Source organism: Oncorhynchus gorbuscha, linkage group LG09, assembly GCF_021184085.1.
Source record: "Oncorhynchus gorbuscha isolate QuinsamMale2020 ecotype Even-year linkage group LG09, OgorEven_v1.0, whole genome shotgun sequence".
Classification (NCBI taxonomy): domain Eukaryota; kingdom Metazoa; phylum Chordata; class Actinopteri; order Salmoniformes; family Salmonidae; genus Oncorhynchus; species Oncorhynchus gorbuscha.
In genome coordinates, this window is record NC_060181.1 from 83,938,438 (window position 1) to 83,959,959 (window position 21,522).

The 21,522-nt window shown below is 44.2% G+C and overlaps 1 pseudogene; it reads right to left on the reverse strand.

Moving 5' to 3' along the window:
* Positions 1–8,363: 8,363 nt before the first annotated feature.
* LOC124044459 lies at positions 8,364–21,459 on the reverse strand (annotated as a pseudogene).
* Between the last annotated feature and the right edge of the window lie 63 nt (positions 21,460–21,522).

A 21,522-nucleotide genomic window follows, 5' to 3' on the forward strand; every position in this document is an offset into this window, starting at 1 on the left:
TTTAAAGGAGAGTATATTTTGATTTAGTCCATATCCACTGGGCGAAGCAAATAAGTGGCCTTAGGCCCACTGCTTTCCCCCTCATTTATGTTAATCTTTCGAAAAGAGACTCAAGCAGCCCTTACCGTGGGCAGTAAATATTCAGCCATAAACATCTATTCACAACGTTTGTTTTCAATTTAGAGAGTTTGCAGGTTTTAGTTTACGCCAAGGTTTAGCGAGTAAGAGCAAGATGGAAAGCGAGCAGCAACGTATCTCTACAAGTGTATTCATGTTTGATTGTTGGGACTGTTGTTCTAGTCTGACAATCGGGGTGGGTGGGATTTTTATTTATTTTTTCTTCCTTTTTTCTATGTTTATTGTTTCCTCCCTAAAGAGACACACAGGTCACTTTTGTGCCCAAACCAAAGTTGAAACATTTCCTAATTATCTGCATATGATAGATTTCCATTCAGTTACATATTTGAAACCCAACCTATGCTTAATCCACTAAAATATGTCACATTCAACGTAAAAGGTCTTAACAGCCCGATTAAAAGGAAAATAGTCTATACATACCTTAAGAAATTAAAGGCTGACTGTGTTTTTACAAGAAACACATCTTACAGCCAGTGAACACAAGAAATTGGAGGGAATGGGTAGGACAAGTTTTTGCATCATCTTTTAACTCCAAAGCAAGAGGAACTGCAATTTTGATAAGTAGACACATCCCCTTCTGCGTCAACAACACCATCTCTGATCCCTAGGGCAGAGTTGTTTTGGTGCAGGGGCATATGTTTTCAGAGTCTTGGACCCTATTGAATATTTATGCTCCTAACTTCAATGACCATATGTTTATTCAGAATGTCTTCCTTCAGGTTGCTCAAGCACCACCAGGATGGCTACTGGTTGGAGGAGATTTTAATTTTTGCTTAGATACAGTTCTTGATAGGTCCTCTGATAAACCCTCAATTCTTACCAGCTCACCATGTCATTCATGAAAGATCTCAATTTACTAGACATCTGGAGACAGTTGCACCCACAGGAGAGGGACTACTCTTTTTATTCACACCCACACAAGACACACACATGCATTGATAACTTTTTACTTTCGACACAACTGTTTCATAGAGTGTTAGATGTCGAGTATCTCCCCAGATTGCTTAGTGACCATTCTCCTCTGGTATTATCAATCTCCATTCCTACCAAGGTAAATGGAGCATATAGATGGAAACTAAATTATATACTCCTAAAGCAACCTGAATTTTGTGCATTCATAAAAGAGCAGATCAACATTTTTACCTTGACAAACAAACCCTCCGCTCCTGACAGTTTCATTGTTTGGGACACATTGAAGGCCTATCTGAGGGGACAGATTATTTCCTAAACTAAAGGGCTGAAGAGAAAACACGGTGCGGAACTGAGTGCCCTTGAATCTGAAATCTCCGAGGTAGAGAAAACCTACCAAAGAGGCCGGACTAAAGATCTATACAGGCTTTGGGTAAATAAAAAACGTAAATATAATATTCTGAACACATATCAAGCTGAGCGGGCCATCACTAAATCAAAACAGCGTTATTACGAGCTTGGAGAGAAAGCTCACAAAGTATTGGCATGGCAACCTAAAGCAGAGGAAAGTAAGAGGACAATTAATGCCATAGAAACTCTTACTAATGAGATATATTTCGACCCTACTGAAATTAATAATACTTTTAAGAAATACTTTGAAGACCTCTACACTTCCCAATCAAGTGATGATCTATCAGAGATCGACTCCTTTCTCTCCTCTCTCAACATCCCATGCCTGTCAGGGGAAGAGAGCGAGCGCCTGAGTGAACACTTCTCAGTCCCTGAATTGTTGGAGGCCATTAAATCCTTACCTTCTAATAAATCTCCTGAGGAGGATGGCTTCCCTCCAGAGTTCTATAAAGAATTTAGGGAGCTGTTGGTCCCCTACCTTATGGAGGTACTTAAAAAAGCCAGGGAAGACAACTGCTTTCCAGAGTCCTTTTCTCAAGCAGTGATTACTGTAATCCACAAGAAAGGGAATAACCCGCTAAAGTGCGCCTCCTATAGACCAATCTCTCCTTAACACAGATTGTAAACTGGTCACCAAGATGCTATCTAAGAGACTGGAATCATGTCTTCCCCTGTTGGTCAACCCAGATCAGACTGGCTTCATAATTAATAGATTGTCCTCCAATAATCTCAGAAGGTTCTTTGATATAATTCACCTTGCTAACAAAAACAAAATACCTAGTGTCGCAGACTCCCTCGACACTGAAAAGGCCTTTGATAGGGTTGAATGGCCAGACGTCTTTCGCGTCTGGGAAAAGTTTTTGCCCTCGCCACCTCTTTGCCCTCTTTGCCCTCGCCACCTCTTTGCCCTCTTTGCCTTCGCCACCTCTTTGCCCTCTTTGCCCTCGCCACCTCTTTGCCCTCTTTGCCCTCGCCACCTCTTTGCCCTCTTTGCCCTCGCCACCTCTTTGCCCTCTTTGCCCTCGCCTCTTTGCCCCCAGCTGAGGCTATTCGAACATGCCCTGACATACATGGCTTTGAGGTGGGCCCCCATACCCATAAATTAACACTCTTTGCAAAAGACCTTATCTTATTTCTAACAAACCCAGAACACTCCCTCTCTCACTTGCAGATCCTACTACAGTGTTATAGTTCTTTCTCTGGATATAAGGTCAATCTTGATAAAAGTGAAATCTTACCTTTGACCATCATACCATCAAGCACACGTTTCCTTTTAGATGGTCGCCTATGGGCTTCACATATTTGGGCATAATGGTGGATGGTAATCTGAACAACCTCTATAAACTCAATCTGGCCAGTTTGTTGCAAAAGGTGGAGGTTGACCTTTGTAAATGAATGGATTTACCTCTCACTCTACTGGGTAGAATCAATGTAATTCAAATGAATGTCCTGCCCAGATTTCTATATCTGTTTCAATCTCTCCATATCCCTGTTCCCGCAGCATTTCTTTCCTCTCGACAAGCTGACCAGACGGTTTATCTGGCACGGCAAAACCCCTAGGGTTGGCCTGGATAAACTGACCCTTGATTACAGTCAAGGGGGCTTAAACCTCCCCAATTTTAGAATGTACTACTGGGCTGCACGGTCTAGGTTTCTGGCTCAGAGGTTTGACAATGGTCCCTCTCCCTCATGGTTGACCATTGAAAAGCTTGAGGTAAATGATGACACTGGGGCAGAATTGCTTTACAAATGGGACAGAATATCTATAAAAACCATCACAGACAACCCTTTAATCATATATTCTGTCCTGGCATGGTGCAAACTGCATGAGCTGTTCAGAGGAGGGGGATTCCTTTCCCCTAAAACCCCTTTATGGAACAATATATTGATCCCTATGTTTTTCCAGAATAGTAACTTTAGACCATGGTCTGATAAGGGGATCACTCTTCTGGAACATTGTTACGAGGAAGGAGTTCTTATGTCTTTTGATCAGCTGAAACAGAAATACCACTTGCCTAACAGGGACTTCTTCAGCTACCTACAACCATGAAACTTTATTAGGGTGACTCTCAAGGGACAATGGAACCTTCCTAAGATGTCACCTATTGAACAACTCTGCCACGCAGACCAACCACTGTTCAAGACCATTTCCCGTGTATACGATTCTCTTATGTCAGGACTAACACTGCCTGGGCCTGGGTATTGATCTTGATGAGGGTCTATGTAGTGACCTAAGCAGGGATGGTGTTACATCCACATTGAACTCCAGATACAGACTGATCCAGTTTAATTTCCTCCATCAGCTCTATATCACCCCATCTAGACTGCACAAGTTCAACCCAGATATCTCCTCCCTATGTTTTAGATGTGGATCAGATGAAGGAACATTCCTCCATTCCACTTGGCAGTGTTCAAAACTACACGGTTTCTGGCAGGGGCTATGCGATACCATATCCTCAATTCCCGGGGTTGCATTCCCTTTAGACCCGGAGGTCTGTCTACTGGGTAACTTTACTAATTCCAATCTTGGGCAAAGCCATACTATAAAGCTAACAGAAATATTGCTAGCAATTGCCAAGAAATGTATTGCCTTGAAATGGAAATTGGATTCCTCCCTGCCAGTTGCAATGCGGCTTTCGGAAGTTAATAGTTGTATCCCTTTGGAGAAAATCACTTACTGCTTGAGGAATAAGTTAAAGACATTTTACAGAATTTGGCAACCTTTTATTGACTATATGGAGAATCTCCCCCCCACGTCTCATTGATTGAATCTATATATAATCCTCACATAATGTTTCACACGTAATGTATAATATGTAGCCTACGGCAGGTGATCCAATGTCTCGTTATTATTTTTTTCTTATTGTATGTTTGTATATATAATTAGAATTATTATTTATTTTTTGTTACGCTCGTGTGTTACTGTCACTTTGTCTTATCGTTGTCTAATATCTTTTCACTTTTGTTTTGAATGTTCTTAATTGGAAAATGCAAAAAAATAACATTTAATTTTCTTTTGAGCATGGTGAAGTCAATAATTCCACTTTGGATGGTGTATCAATACATCCAGTCACTACAAGATACAGGCGTCCTTCCTAACTCAGTTGACGGAGAGGAAGGAAGCTGCTCTGTCAATGGTGACTTTAAGACAGTTACAGTATTTAATGGCTTTGATCGGAGAAAAATTCAGATGGATCAACAACATTGTAGTTACTCCACGATACTAACCTAAATGACAGAGTGAAAACAGAATAAACAGAATAAAAATATTCCAAAACATGCATCCTGTTTGCAATAAGGCACAGGATTTCTTTGGCAAATAATTCACTTTTTGTCCTGAGTGCCCTAGTTACAGTTTTCACATTAAATCTGCTTGAAAATCTATGGCAAGACTTGAAAATGTTCTCCCGTGTGTCGCAGCGATCTATTGCACTGCATCTCAGTGATAGAGGTGTCATTACAGACCCTGGTTCGATTCCAGGCTTTATCACAACTGGCCGTGATTGGGAATCCCATAGGGCGGCACACAATTTGCCCAGCGTCATCCGGGTCAGAGCTTGGCCGGGGTAGGCCATCATTGTAAATAAGAATTTACAATGACTGACTTGCCTAGTTAAAAAATACATATCTGTTAAGCTGCTTGTTGATCGGTAAAATATCATTTTAAAATATGTATTTTTAAAGAATAACGGGCAAATATTGTATAATCTAGGTTTGCAAAGCTCTTAAAGACTTACCCAGAAAGAATCACAGCTGATATCGCGGCCAAAGGTGATTCTAACATGTATTGACTCAGGGGGTTGAATACACACCTAATGAAAAAATATTCGTGTTTGATTTTCCTTTATTGAAAAAAATATTTTCAAATGTTTCTTCCACTTTGACATTACAGAGTATTCTGTGTAAATCGTTGACAAAAAATAAGTACAATTAATACAATTTTAATTGCACTTTGTAACACAACAAAATGTGGAAAAAGTCCAGGGCTGTGAATAGCTTCTGAACATCGTGAATCCCTAATTGTAATGTAATATGAATGATAGTACTGTGGGTAAAACACTTAAAGCCAACCAATCCATTATGACCTGCCAAAAACCTACATGAACCCATATAATGTTTCATTAGTGTGTTAACCTACATTTTCCTACTGTCTCTACAGAATCCTTATGAAATTAAACTATTATGAGAAGAGAGCCTAAGTCTTACATGCATATTGACCTCATTATAATCCATCAGACTTGTTGTCTTTATGCAAAGTTATTGTATATATACTGTATGTGTGTTGGATTGATGATTCACTTTCAGGATGTTAGTCATAATGGAAGAGAATAGTGATGTTTTTTTTACCTCATCACACAAAGGCCTCCAGAAGCCTTGGAGAAACAATGTCATTGGGTTTGTATTGTTTGTTGATTAAGTGTTCAACAAAAATGGAAGATGTTGTCCTTGATCTTATAGAGTCTAAATGGACTGAACTGAGTTCTGTCTGCATGGAACAGTGTTCCATCTGGGCTGAACTGAGTTTTGTCTGCATGGGACAGTGTTCCATCTGGGCTGAACTGAGTTCTGTCTGCATGGAACAGTGTTCCATCTGGGCTGAACTGAGTTCTGTCTGCATGGAACAGTGTTCCATCTGGGCTGAACTGAGTTCTGTCTGTATTTCTTTTCTCTCTACATTGTTGGAAAGGGCCCTTAAGTATTTCACTGTTCTTTCTACATTGTTGGGAAGGGCCCATATGTATTTTACTGTTCTCTCTACATTGTTGGGAATGGCCCTTAAGTATTTCACTGTTCTTTCTACATTGTTGGGAAGGGCCCGTAAGTATTTTACTGTTAGTCTACACCTGTTATTTACAAAGAATGGAACAAATAACATTAGACCATTTTTTGGGGGAGAGGGTGGGTTTATTTGTGTAGAATGTCCTCCATATCATCAGTATAGGGTATGGGATGATATATGGAGTTTCATTATGCCATGATGGTCTGTTCTCTGCCTGGTCCCCTCTCTGATCCATCTCTCAGCCTGACTAGCTGTCTCCTGGACTCCAGCTGAGCCAAAGTCATTCACCCAGACACATGCAGGCAGCACACAGACCTTGAGCTGCTAACTGACAATGTGTGTTCTCCTGTTGTCCCACCTACCTGTGTGTGTGTGTGTGTGTGTGTGTGTGTGTGTGTGTGTGTGTGTGTGTGTGTGTGTGTGTGTGTGTGTGTGTGTGTGTGTGTGTGTGTGTGTGTGTGTGTGTGTGTGTGTGTGTGTGTGTGTGTGTGTGTGTGTGTGTGTGTGTGTGTGTTACCATGCGTGTCAATCAGCCGGATGCATAGCAGAGCAGCACTGAGCATTCCGGCGTGTTAGCTAGGTCACCCCTATTCATGTAATCACAAACAACTGCAAAAGGCCCCCTCAAGGCCATCCCAACGATAAGGACAAAGCGGTGTGGTTTCTGAACAGATGTAAATGAATATCTAATTAGATGGGCTGGCCTTAAAGTGTGTACATGAACCTGAGTCCAGTCACCAAATTCCCCCTGTGTATTTGCCTGCCTGCCTGCTTGCCTGCCTGCCTGCCTGCCTGCGCTTGTGTGCATGAGAAAGACACAACGCCTGCGCCAGTCACAAGATTCACAGCGGCCTTGGGTGTGATCTGAAATCCTGTGTCCTTGCCTCTCGACCTCTGTGTTAAAAGCTCTTTGTATCACAGAAATGACTTTATGAACCTATGAAAGACACTCCAAAGCTCCTATTCAGCCCCGACTGACAGCTTGTAGCTCAGTTGGTAGAGCATGGCGCTTGTAACGCCAGGGTAGTGGGTTCGATCCCCGGGACCACCCATACGTAGAATGTATGCACACATGACTGTAAGTCGCTTTGGATAAAAGCGTCTGCTAAATGGCATATATATTATTATTATTATATATTATTCACTGCTCCACAGTATCAGTAGAGCAGAAGTTTATTTAAATTTTTTAATTGTCCTCACCTTGTCCTTCGTTTTATATTTTCTGTCCCGCTCACCTTTTGTGGTTCCTGCTCTTTCGCTGGAACCTCAGACTGTTTGCTCTCTGAGAGCGAAATCTAGTTATGATCCAAGATAAACTATGGGGAATAAAATACTATTTGCCTAAAATGGAGGCTATGCATCAAATTTAGGGAAAGTCGAAATTAACAAAGGTGGGGGGGCTGGTCCAAAATAGGAGGGGTGGGGGGGGGGAAAAAGAGTAGTGAAGATTGTTTTTTTCTCTGATACCTGAGCTATTTTGCCGGTTTTACAATATAATGTCTTCGATATAGCCAATTTCCTCATCTGCTTGCATGCACCTCCCCTATCAAGGTGTTTTGGAATTTCCTTTATGCACTACACTTTTCTGCGAACTTACCATACCTCAGGTCAATATCCTCTACGGGATCTGTGTCCCTAAACCGGGACGGTTGTTGCTAACGTGCGCTAATGTGACTAGAATGACATTGTAAGTAACAGGCAACCTTCCAGGACATAGACATGTCTTATATCAGCAGAAAGCTTAATTCTTGTTAATCTAACTACACTGTCCATTTTACAGTAGCTATTACAGTGACAAAATACCATGCTATTGTTTGAGGAGAGTACATAACAAAAAACGCTTTTATCGCGGCCACTGGTTTATACATTCACCTCTAAAGGTAAATAATGTACTTACATTCAATAATCTTGCTCTGATTTGACATCATGAAGGTCCCAGAGACAAAAGGTAGCATAGTTTTGTTTGATCAAATCTATTTTTATATTCAAATGTAGGAACTGGGTTCCACAGTTTGAGCCCCTGCTGATCCACCAAGACTCTTCCTAGAATTGGCTGCCCGGCCAAACTGAACAATCCAGGGGAGAAGGGCCTTGGTAGTCAGGGGGATGACCAAGAACCCAATGGTCACTCTGACAGAGCTCCAGATTTCCTCAGTGGAAATTGGAGAACCTTCCAGAAGGACATTTGCTTCTCTAACAACCACACAGATGCCAGAGCATTTTGCAACAAATTTATAAATTATTTTTGGTTAGATTCATTTGGTAAATATTTTATAATTTCATATGGTTGTTACATCAATCTTCTCAGGTCACAAACTATTTTCTCTAGGCTAGCTACTCAGGATACCTGCAGAGGCTAGCTAGCGGTAAAGCATAGCTAATTTATTTGATAACTTACTATGGGTAAACTAGCTAGCTGACTGTTATAGCTTGTCAAAAAGGGGCATGAATAAGCCACTTAGAAGGGGAAATAAGGACAATGATTTGGCAAAAATGACCTACTGCTGCTGATTAATATTAGACATTGGTGCATGTACAGTGGGGCAAAAAAAGTATTTAGTCAGCCACCAATTGTGCAAGTTCTCCCACTTAAAAAGATGAGAGAGGCCTGTAATTTTCATCATTGGTACACTTCAACTATGACAGACAAAATGAGGAAAAAAATCCAGAAAATCACATTGTAGGATTTTTTCTGAATTTATTTGCAAATTATGGTGAAAAATAAGTATTAAGAATATATACATATAAATATATGGATGAGCAATAACAGAGCAGCATAGGCAAGATGCAATAGATGGTATAAAATACAGTAAATACATACGCGATGAGTAATGCAAGATATGTAAACATTATTAAAGTGACTAGTTATCCATTTATTAAAGTTCCCAATGATTTCAGGTCTGTATGTAGGCAGCAGCCTTTCAGTGTTAGTGATGGCTGTTTAACAGTCTGATGGCCTTGAGATAGAAGCTATTTTTCAGTCTCTCGGTCCCAGTTTTTTATTTGTTAGTTTATTAGGATCCCCATTAGCTGTTGCAAAAGCAGCAGCTACTCTTCCTGGGTTCCACACAAAACATGAAACATAATACAGAATGATATAATACAGAACATCAATAGACAAGAACAGCTCAAGGAGAGAACTACATTTAAAAAATGCAAAAGACACATGTAGCCTGGATACCAATACATACACACAAACTATCTAGGTCCAATAGGGGAGAGGCGTTGTGCCGCGAGGTGTTACTTTATCTATTTTTTGAAACCAGGTTTGCTGTTTATTTGAGCAATATGAGATGGAAGGAAGTTCCATGCAATAAGGGCTCTATATAAAACTGTACGCTTTCTTGAATTTGTTCTGGGTTTGGGGACTGTGAAAAGACCCCTGGTGGCATGTCTGGTGGGATAAGTGTGTGTGTCAGAGCTGTCTGTAAGTTGACCAAGCAAACAATTTGGGATTTTCAACGGAACGACTTGATTAGTGTAGTGTCAACAATGCAGCCACTGCCAGCTAGCCTACAAAGTCAACAACGCAGCCACTGCCAGCTAGCCTACTTCAGCAGTACTGTATCATTTTAATCATTTTAGTCAATAAGATTCTTGCTACGTAAGCTTAACTTTCTGAACATTCGAGACATGTAGTCCACTTGTCATTCCAATCTCCTTTGCATTAGCGTAGCCTCTTCTGTAGCCTGTCAACTATGTGTCTGTCTATCCCTGTTCTCTCCTCTCTGCACAGACCATACAAATGCTCCACACCGCGTGGCCGCGGCCACCCTAATCTGGTGGTCCCAGCGCGCACGACCCACGTGGAGTTCCAAGGTCTCCGGTAGCCTCTGGAACTGCCGATCTGTGGCCAACAAGGCAGAGTTCATCTCAGCCTATGCCTCCCTCCAGTCCCTCGACTTCTTGGCACTGACGGAAACATGGATCACCACAGACAACACTGCTACTCCTACTGCTCTCTCTTCGTCCGCACACGTGTTCTCGCACACCCCGAGAGCTTCTGGTCAGCGGGGTGGTGGCACCGGGATCCTCATCTCTCCCAAGTGGTCATTCTCTCTTTCTCCCCTTACCCATCTGTCTATCGCCTCCTTTGAATTCCATGCTGTCACAGTTACCAGCCCTTTCAAGCTTAACATCCTTATCATTTATCGCCCTCCATGTTCCCTCGGAGAGTTCATCAATGAGCTTGATGCCTTGATAAGCTCCTTTCCTGAGGACGGCTCACCTCTCACAGTGCTGGGCGACTTTAACCTCCCCACGTCTACCTTTGACTCATTCCTCTCTGCCTCCTTCTTTCCACTCCTCTCCTCTTTTGACCTCACCCTCTCACCTTCCCCCTACTCACAAGGCAGGCAATACGCTCAACCTCATCTTTACTAGATGCTGTTCTTCCACTAACCTCATTGCAACTCCCCTCCAAGTCTCCGACCACTACCTTGTATCCTTTTCCCTCTCGCTCTCATCCAACACCTCCCACACTGCCACTACTCGGATGGTATCGCGCCGTCCCAACCTTCGCTCTCTCTCCTCCGCTACTCTCTCCTCTTCCATCCTATCATCTCTTCCCTCTGCTCAAACCTTCTCCAACCTATCTCCTGATTCTGCCTCCTCAACCCTCCTCTCCTCCCTTTCTGCATCCTTTGACTCTCTATGTCCCCTATCCTCCCGGCCGGCTCAGTCCTCCCCTCCCGCCCCGTGGCTCGACGACTCATTGCGAGCTCACAGAACAGGGCTCCGGGCAGCCGAGCGGAAATGGAGAAAAACTCGCCTCCCTGCGGACCTGGCATCCTTTCACTCCCTCCTCTCTACATTTTCCTCCTCTGTCTCTGCTGCTAAAGCCATTTTCTACCACTCTAAATTCCAAGCATCTGCCTCTAACCCTAGGAAGCTCTTTGCCACCTTCTCCTCCCTCCTGAATCCTCCTCCCCTCCCCCCTCCTCCCTCTCCCTCTCTGCAGATGACTTCGTCAACCATTTTGAAAAGAAGGTCGACGACATCCGATCCTCGTTTGCTAAGTCAAACGGCACCGCTGGTTCTGCTCACACTGCCCTACCCTGTGCTCTGACCTCTTTCTCCCCTCTCTCTCCAGATGAAATCTCGCGTCTTGTGACGGCCGGCCGCCCAACAACCTGCCCGCTTGACCCTATCCCCTCCTCTCTTCTCCAGACCATTTCCGGAGACCTTCTCCCTTACCTCACCTCGCTCATCAACTCATCCCTGACCGCTGGCTACGTCCCTTCCGTCTTCAAGAGAGCGAGAGTTGCACCCCTTCTGAAAAAACCTACACTCGATCCCTCCGATGTCAACAACTACAGACCAGTATCCCTTCTTTCTTTTCTCTCCAAAACTCTTGAACGTGCCGTCCTTGGCCAGCTCTCCCGCTATCTCTCTCTGAATGACCTTCTTGATCCAAATCAGTCAGGTTTCAAGACTAGTCATTCAACTGAGACTGCTCTTCTCTGTATCACGGAGGAGCTCCGCACTGCTAAAGCTAACTCTCTCTCCTCTGCTCTCATCCTTCTAGACCTATCGGCTGCCTTCGATACTGTGAACCATCAGATCCTCCTCTCCACCCTCTCCGAGTTGGGCATCTCCGGCGCGGCCCACGCTTGGATTGCGTCCTACCTGACAGGTCGCTCCTACCAGGTGGCGTGGCGAGAATCTGTCTCCTCACCACGCGCTCTCACCACTGGTGTCCCCCAGGGCTCTGTTCTAGGCCCTCTCATATTCTCGCTATACACCAAGTCACTTGGCTCTGTCATAACCTCACATGGTCTCTCCTATCATTGCTATGCAGACGACACACAATTAATCTTCTCCTTTCCCCCTTCTGATGACCAGGTGGCGAATCGCATCTCTGCATGTCTGGCAGACATATCAGTGTGGATGACGGATCACCACCTCAAGCTGAACCTCGGCAAGACGGAGCTGCTCTTCCTCCCGGGGAAGGACTGCCCGTTCCATGATCTCGCCATCACGGTTGACAACTCCATTGTGTCCTCCTCCCAGAGCGCTAAGAACCTTGGCGTGATCCTGGACAACACCCTGTCATTCTCAACTAAGATGGAGAGAGAGAAAAATAAGCGCAAGGATGAGAGACTGGGATAGAAAAGCTCCCACGGAACATCAAGGCGGTGGCCGCTTCCTGTAGGTTCATGCTCTACAACATCCGCAGAGTACGACCCTGCCTCACACAGGAAGCGGCGCAGGTCCTAATCCAGGCACTTGTCATCTCCCGTCTGGATTACTGCAACTCGCTGTTGGCTGGGCTCCCTGCCTGTGCCATTAAACCCCTACAACTCATCCAGAACACCGCAGCCCGTCTGGTGTTCAACCTTCCCAAGTTCTCTCACGTCACCCCGCTCCTCCGCTCTCTCCACTGGCTTCCAGTTGAAGCTCGCATCCGCTACAAGACAATGGTGCTTGCCTACGGAGCTGTGAGGGGAACGGCACCTCAGTACCTCCAGGCTCTGATCAGGCCCTACACCCAAACAAGGGCACTGCGTTCATCCACCTCTGGCCTGCTCGCCTCCCTACCACTGAGGAAGTACAGTTCCCGCTCAGCCCAGTCAAAACTGTTCGCTGCTCTGGCCCCCCAATGGTGGAACAAACTCCCTCAAGACGCCAGGACAGCGGAGTCAATCACCACCTTCCGGAGACACCTGAAACCCCACCTCTTTAAGGAATACCTAGGATAGGATAAGTAATCCTTCTCACCCCTCCCCCCTTTAAGATTTAGATGCACTATTGTAAAGTGACTGTTCTACTGGATGTCATAAGGTGAATGCACCAATTTGTAAGTCGCTCTGGATAAGAGCGTCTGCTAAATGACTTAAATGTAAATGTAATATTGATGTTTCTTATAAAAAGCTTTGATGTACCTGTCCTAACACTTCCTTGTTGTGGTATTGGGGTGAACAGGCAGTGGCTCGGGTGGTTGTTGTCCTTGATGATCTTTTTGGCCTTCCTGTGACATCGGGTGCTGTAGGTGTCATGGAGGGCAGATAGTTTGCCCCCGGTGATGCATTGTGCAGACTGCACCACCCCCTGGAGAACCTTGCGGTTGTGGGCGGTGCAGTTGCCGTACCAGGCGGTGATGCAGCCCGACAGGATGCTCTCAATTGTGCATCTGTAAAAGTTTGTGAAGGTTTTAGGTGACAAGCCAAATTTATTCAGCCTCCTGAGGTTGAAGAGGCGCTCTTGTGCCTTCTTCACTGCACTGTCTGTGTGAGTGGACCATTTCAGTTTGTCTGTAATGTGTACGCCGAGGAATTAAAAGTGTGCAAAGCTGTCATCAAGGCAAAGGGTGGCTACTTTGAAGAATATCAAATATATAATATATTTTGATTTGTTTAACAATTTTACTACCTGATTCTATATGTGTTATTTCATAGTTGTGATGTCTTCACTTTTATTCTACAATGTAGAAAATAGTACAAATAAAGAAAAACCCTTGAATGAGTAGGTGTGTCCAAACTTTTGACTGGTACTGTATATCTCTGAAATGAATATTGCCTTGATTAGAATGTCCATCAAGTGAAAAGCTCTGTAACTGACATTATTTTTCTAATTTATATATGCATTTAACGCTAGGACAGCACATTAGTTACTTGCTTGCTACCCCCATCAGTTACTGTGGGGGAACTCTATTCCACATCAATTAACTGACGCAAGCAGTACAATTAGATTTAAAAAACAGATAAAAAACACCATATGGAACAGCGGGGACTGTGAAGCAACACAAACATTGACACACACACACACACACACACACACACACACACACACACACACACACACACACACACACACACACACACACACACACACACACACACACACACACACACACACACACACACACACACACACACATGATAACATACGCACTATACATACACATGGATTTATTAATGATATAGATATGTGGTAGTGGTGGAGTAGGGGCCTAAAACATTGTAATGTTTTAAAATTGTATAAACTGCCTTAATTTTGCTGGACCCCAAATAGAGTAGCTGCTGCTTTGGCAGCAAATGGGCGTCCATAATAAATACAAATACAAAATACTGTGTGTCTTTCTCCTGTCTTGCCTGCAGGCTCTTTCTCATGCAGTTTGGTCCTTTGTAGCTCAGTAGTGCTTATAATGTCAGTGTAGTGGGTTTGATTCCCGTGACTACCAATACGTAAAATGTAAGTTGTTTTGGCTACACGCATCTGCTAAAATGCCATATGTTAAAAACAGATCCATGCACAGTGTCAAGTGTCAGTCGTGCAGAGGTGAGGACAGAGTCAGGCACAGGACACAGAACTGAGTAAAATAACGTACTCAGAAAAAATATCAGCCAATAAATCCACTCAGGGATAACAAACCCTAACACAACAGACTAACAGAAAACCAGGAACAATCACGAACAAAACATAATGAGAACCAGAGGGTTAAATAGGGAAATAATAATAACGTAATGGGAACCAGGTGTGTACAATCAAGACATAACAAATCGAAAAAGAAATGTGGATCGGTGGCAGCTAGAAAGCCGGTGTCAACGACCGCAGTACGCCGCCAGAACAAGGAGAGACACCAACTCGGCGGAAGTCGTGACACAGCTTCTGGTCTGTTTGGAGTTTCACAAATCTAGTTGACTGTCAGGCTCAAGAGATGTTCTATAACAACGAAACAAACTCATTATCTTTTAGATCCCTATTTTGCGGCACCCGACACAGCGAGAGACGTAAAATCATTACTCAGTGACACGTTAAATACACAGAATTACGTCTTTAAAAATGTGATTGTTTTGGAAGCAAAGGATTTAAGATTACAGTGCCGCTTTATTTGAAAAAATAAAGCACACATATAGGCTTCATAAACACTGCATAAATGAGTCACAAATCATCTGTAACCGTATTTCATGCTCTATAAAAGATTAATACATGTGAACAAATAAATTGATGGTTATGTCACACAGTTATGCCACATTATGAATCTTTAGAGAGTACATTATACTGTTATGGAGGATTTGTGAGGCATCCATGTAGTGCTTAAGAAGCCTATATGAAGACTTTTTGAAGCCTTCATAAGATGCACTTCAACTAAAGTGGAACCAACATTACTATTATCTTTTCAGATGTACTATAACGAGTTTCCATTTTATTCCAGTCATAATTTCATAAGAGTAGGTGTCACTTTTTCCAAATGGTGACTATAGTGTTTTGCAAAAAAAATAATGTGTAGATGTTTTGGTTACATTTGGTGTCTGATCTGTAAAAAACAATAATTCACAAATGTGTATCACAGATTTTCATCCCTGCTCCAATTTAAAACAAAGCTCTAAATCAAAATTGGCCAAAATGGCCTCAAGCTACTTTTTATTAAATGTTTTATTTAACCAGGTAGGCCAATTGAGAACACCTTTATTTAACCAGGTAGGCCAGTTGAGAACACCTTTATTTAACCAGGTAGGCCAGTTGAGAACACCTTTATTTAACCAGGTAGGCCAGTTGAGAACAAGTTCTCATTTACAACTGCGACCTGGCCAAGATAGAGCATAGCAGTAAGACAAAAGCAACAACACAGAGTTACACATAAACAAACGTACACTTTAATAAATTATGTGGAAACCATTTGTGCTGCAGCTTGGTCAGACCACTTTTACGACGAACGTGACAACTGGAGTGATAGATGTGCAGATGATGATGTGCAAGTGGAGATACTGGGGTGCAAAAGAGCAAAAAAATAAATAACAATATTGGGATGAGGTAGTTGGGTGTACTATTTACAGATGGGCTGTGTACAGGTACAGTGATCGCTAAGCTGCTCTGACAGCTGATGCTTAACGTTAGAGAGGGAGATATAAGTCTCCAGCTTCAGTGATTTTTGCAATTCGTTCCAGTCATTAGTAGCAGAGAACTAGAAGGAAAGGCGGCCAAAGGAGGTGTTGGCTTTGGGGGTAACCAGTGAAATATACCTGCTGGAGCACATGCGACAGGTGGGTGTTGCTATGGTGACCAGTGAGCTGAGATAAGGTGGGGCTTTACCTAGCAAAGACTTATAGATGACCTGGAGACAGTGGGTTTAGCAATGAATATGTAGTGAGGGCCAGTGAGGGCCAGCCAACGAGAGCATACAGGTCGCAGTGGTGGGTAGTATATGTGGCTTTGGTGACAAAACGGATGGCACTGTGATAGACTACAACCGATTTGCTGAGTAGAGTGTTGGAGGCTATTTTGTAAATGGCATCGCCGAAGTCAAGGATTGGTAGGATAGTCAGTTTTACGAAGGTATGTTTAGCAGCATGAGTGAAGGATGCTTTGTTGCGATTAGGAAGCTGATTCTAGATTTAATTTTGGATTGGAGATGCTTAATGTGAGTCTGGAGGGAGAGTTTGCAGTCTAACCAGACACCTAGGTATTTGTAGTTGTCCACATAAGTCAGAACCGTCCAGAGTAGTGATGCAGATCGGGTGGGCGGGTGCGGGAAGCGCTCGGTTGAAGAGCATGCATTTAGTTTTACTAGCATTAAAGAGCAGTTGGATGTCACGGAAGGAGTGTTGTATGGCATTGAAGCTTGTTTGGAGGTTTATTAACACAGCGTCCAAAGAAGGGCCAGATGTATACAGAATGGTGTCGTCTGCGTAGAGGTGGATCAGAGAATATCCAGCAGCAAGAGAAACATCATTGATGTATACAGAGAAGAGAGTCGGCCCGAGAATTGAACACTGTGGCACCCCCACAGAGACTGACAGAGGTCCAGACAACAGGCCCTCTGATTTAACACACTGAACTCTATCTGACAAGTAGTTGGTGAACCAGGCCAGGCAGTCATTTGAGAAACCAAGGCTGTTGAGTCTGCTGATAAGAATGTGGTGATTGACAGAGTCAAAAGCCTTGGCCAGTTTGATGAAGATGGCTGCACAGTACTGTCTTTTATCGATGGTGGTTATGATATCGTTTCGGACCTTTAGCGTTGCTGAGGTGCACCCATGACCAGCTCGGTCGCCAGATTGCATAGTGGAGAAGGTACGGAGGAATACGAAATGGCCGGTAATCTGTTTGTCAACTTGGCTTTGGAAGACCTTAGAAAGCAGGGTAGGATGGATATAGGTCTGTAAGCAGTTTGGGTCTAGAGTGTCTCCCCCTTTGAAGAGGGGAATGACCGTGGCAGCTTTCCAATCTTTAGGGATCTCAGACAATACGAAAGAGAGGTTGAACAGCCTGGTAATAGGGGTTGCCACAATTTTGGAGGATAATTTTTTAGAAAGAAAGGGTCCAGATTGTAAACAAAAGGGAATATGTTCCATCATCTATGTTCATTTACATTCGAGCAAATTGTCCTGTCATTTCTCAGCCCTTTTGGCTGTATGAGTCTATACCTATATCCATTCTGCCCTGCCTATCTAAGGTCTTCGAAAGCCAAGTCAACAAACAGGTCACTGACCAACTCGAATCCCACCGTACCTTCTCCGCTATGCAATCTGGTTTCCGAGCCGGTCACGGGTGCACCTCAGCCACACTCAAGGTACTAAACGACATCATAACATGAGCAGCTAACCGATCGCTGCAGCTGTACATAATCTATTGGTAAATAGCCCACCCATTTTCACCTACCTCATCCCCACAGTTTTTATTTATTTACTTTTCTGCTCTTTTGCACACCAATACCTGTACATGATCATCTGATCATTTATCACTCCAGTGTTAATCTGCAATATTGTAATTATTCGCCTACCTCCTCATGCCTTTTGCACACATTGTATATAGACTCCCCTTTTTTTCTACTGTGTTATTGACTTGTTAATTGTTTACTCCATGTGTAACTCTGTGTTGTCTGTTCACGCTGCTATACTTTATCTTGGCCAGGTCGCAGTTGTAAATGAGAACCTGTTCTCAACTAGCCTACCTGGTTAAATAAAGGTGAAATAAAAAAATTAAAAAAATACCCTCACACATATTTGTTCTTTGTTATTATGAAAGTTGAATGTACTTTTCCAGCACATTCCCCCCCCCCCCCCCCCATCTATTTACTTTGTTTATGCATATTCAGTGTGTCCTGATTATGTCAAAAAGATGGGAGGAATTGTGTAGCTGACAGCCAACTTTTATTGTAATTTTGAAATCTCTATTAAACCCTAAACTGGATGTCATTGAAACCAGTTTGAATGCAGGTTTTTGTTTTATGCAATGGAGTGGAAGTTGTTTTATGTACTAGGTCTGGAAGAGTTAACGCCCCAGCCATCTCTTCTAACCCAAACCTCAGCTGGAAAAACAATGCCTGTTTTTCATTTTCTTTCAAGGTCTCTGGAAATCAGTTTGTTTGAATATGCTCAAACTGTGGGGGCTGTCAGTGCAGTGTGTGTGAATCATATTTACATGTGTGTTTTTGTTTGGGTCTGCCAGGACTGGATTCTTTTAACTAGTACCTAGGCCGATGGAGCTTGATGAAAGCAGAACAACTGAACATGTGTCTCCATGGCCTTGAGACTTCACACTGGCCTCAACTGCAGTGCTCCGCTCTGTAAACACAGTTTCCTCCCGTGGCTGTGTGTTTGGACAAGAAACAAGGAAGTGGATCAAACCCTGGCTCAGAAGGGCAAATGGTGTGGCGGTTCCTTCAGATCGAAGGAAATGTGGATAAATAAACATGTAGCATTGGGTCTCACTGATGTTCAAATGCAGGTGGTTCTGTTTTTCTTTGGTTCGCGTGGGACGTGTCAGCAGCTACGCCAAAAGTATAACCATGGTGAGCTGAGATTCTTATCTTTCACCTGTCTCAGGCAATGTGGAGGAAGCGAAAGCATAGACACACACACACAGGTACAAACACACAGGTGCACACGCAGGTACAAACACACACACACACAGGTGCAAACACAAACATGTACATATACTCATACACAGACACCCAGTACATATGCACAGATACACACACACACACACACACACAAACAAAGAATTACGTACAGACAGACATACAGACATACAGAGACAGACAAACACTCAGTACAGTATGTTTAAGACTTGGTCGTGATGACATCATTGGCGGCAGACGATAGGGAGTGGAATATAACAACCCATTAGCTGTATGGCTTCAAGGAGATGGGTAGGACAGGAGACAGAAAGACCGAGAGAGTGGAAGAGGATGACTGGGAGAGAGACGTAGAAAGAGAGAGGGAGGGAGAGAGAGAAGGACTGGGATAGAGGGGAGGAAGAAGCTGCATGAGAGAGAGAGTGCGTAAAATAAAAAGAGCGGGCAAGAGAGTGCGAGAGAGACAGAGGAGAGGCAACATACTATAAGACAGAGAAGGAAAAATTTGGCCTGGCAGATCCTGCTGGGATACACCTCTCTGCTCCCCTCTTGTGGTAGCTTAAAAAAGTGCAGATGGCAGAGCACACTTCACTACTTACTCAGCTACAGATACAGCCTACATAGAACATAGTTTTTATGTGCAGTAAAACTATCCTGAAATTCTTTAGAACGCATCGAGGTGGTTGTGAAACCTATCTGGACATTCACTGAAGGGCTGAGAGTGTTTTCTCCAACTCTTTGACCACTCAAATGTTATATCACCACAGGACCACTTCAGTGTACCGTACTTTCACGATAATCTATTGGGAAGGATGTGCTGTACTGGGAGCATATCAGTGTTGCTGACATTTGTGTGATCAGCATGTTTATTGATTTTGCACTAAAATAATGAGACAATAACATTACATCCAACGTTACTGTTCTCTTTATGAAAACATGAGAACAGTGCAGACGTCTTTCCTCTCAACCACAGTTTCCACCTGAATGTCCATCTATTTCTATCACTGCAGCTGTTTGGAAGCAGTTTCACTTCCCCAGAACGGTATGTACTGACAGGAGAAAGGGAGAACCTGAGTGAAGGTAGAAAAATAAGAAACAGGGGAGTCTTTCACCAGACTTTAAAACTAGGGGGAGAGTGAACCTGTCTAGTACTGGATGACAGATGAGTCAAGTGTTAGTTTGATCTCTGTAGCAAGGTGGTGTCTGAGTCCAGTTGTTTCAGGGGTCAGGGGTTAAAAGATGTTTTTAACTTGGGGGTCAATTGTAGAGCTGAGAGGTCCCTGAGGTGTTGCTGCTGGGCCCCCTGCAATAATAGCAACAGTAGAAGTAGAGGTAGCACTAGCACCACTAGCAGCAGCACCAGTAGATGTAGCACTAGCACCACTAGCAGCAGCACCAGTAGTAGTATATGTAGCACTAGCAGCAGCACCAGCAGTAGTAGATGTAGCAGTAGCACCACTAGCAGCAGCACCAGTAGTAGTAGATGGAGCAGTAGCACCACTAGCAGCAGCACCAGTAGTAGTAGATGTATCAGTAGCACCAGTAGATGTAGCAGTAGCACCACTAGCAGCAGCACCAGTAGCAGTATCAGTGGGGAGCTGCAGATCCATAGAGATCTGGAGCAGGGGAGTACTGATCTCACTGGACTGCAGGCCGCTGGCCACCCTCAGTAAGCAGCTGAGCACCATGTCTTTGGCCCGGCCCGCTTCCAGATGGCCCTCACGGCTCAGCTGCAGGGTGATCTGATCCAGGCTGGTAAGAATCAACTCTGAGGCCAGCAGAGGGCAGTGCAAGCCCTCACCATGTTCTCCAGCATGTACTGTTGTTACAGGTCCAGTATCTTGTTGTCCAGGTAGCGGTTGAGCTGCGAGTTAGAGAGTGGCCCCTCGAGCCCCTGAAAAAGGACGCTCTGGTCGCGGCCGCTCCCCAACCTCCAGCGGGAGGACCCCGGGCCTGAGCCCCACTGGAGAGGACGCAGAAGCCCGTCTTTAGTGGCCCAATCTGGGGGAGATCTGCGGTCGGGGGTATGTCACAGGAATGCGGCTTGGTTGTCGCTACATCGCAGGACCTCCACATTGTGGGCCGAGAGGCAGCACCTGGTCACCCCCATGTGGTGGTCGCTGTAGTTCTGACAGATGCTCTGGCAGAAGGAGGGCACCAGGAAGGGGACCTCACCACCGGAACAAGCCTGCCCAGGGATCTCCATTTCTGGGGAGATGTGTCTGTCAGGATGGGGCTACTGGGAATGCAGGTCTTGCGGTGGAGATAAAGCCTGGGGCTGGATTTGGGCACTCGCCTGGGAGGGCCTCTGGCTTTGGAACACTCTACTGAGGATGGAGTGGACATTTCTGCTTGGCTGGCCTGGAGAGGCCTGAAGCAGGGTGGCTGCAGCCGGCTCTGACCCAGCCTTCACGCTCATCCTGGGGGGCTCTATTATAGGGGGGAGAGGGTCCAGTCTATCCTGGTCACTACAGTAGGTCAT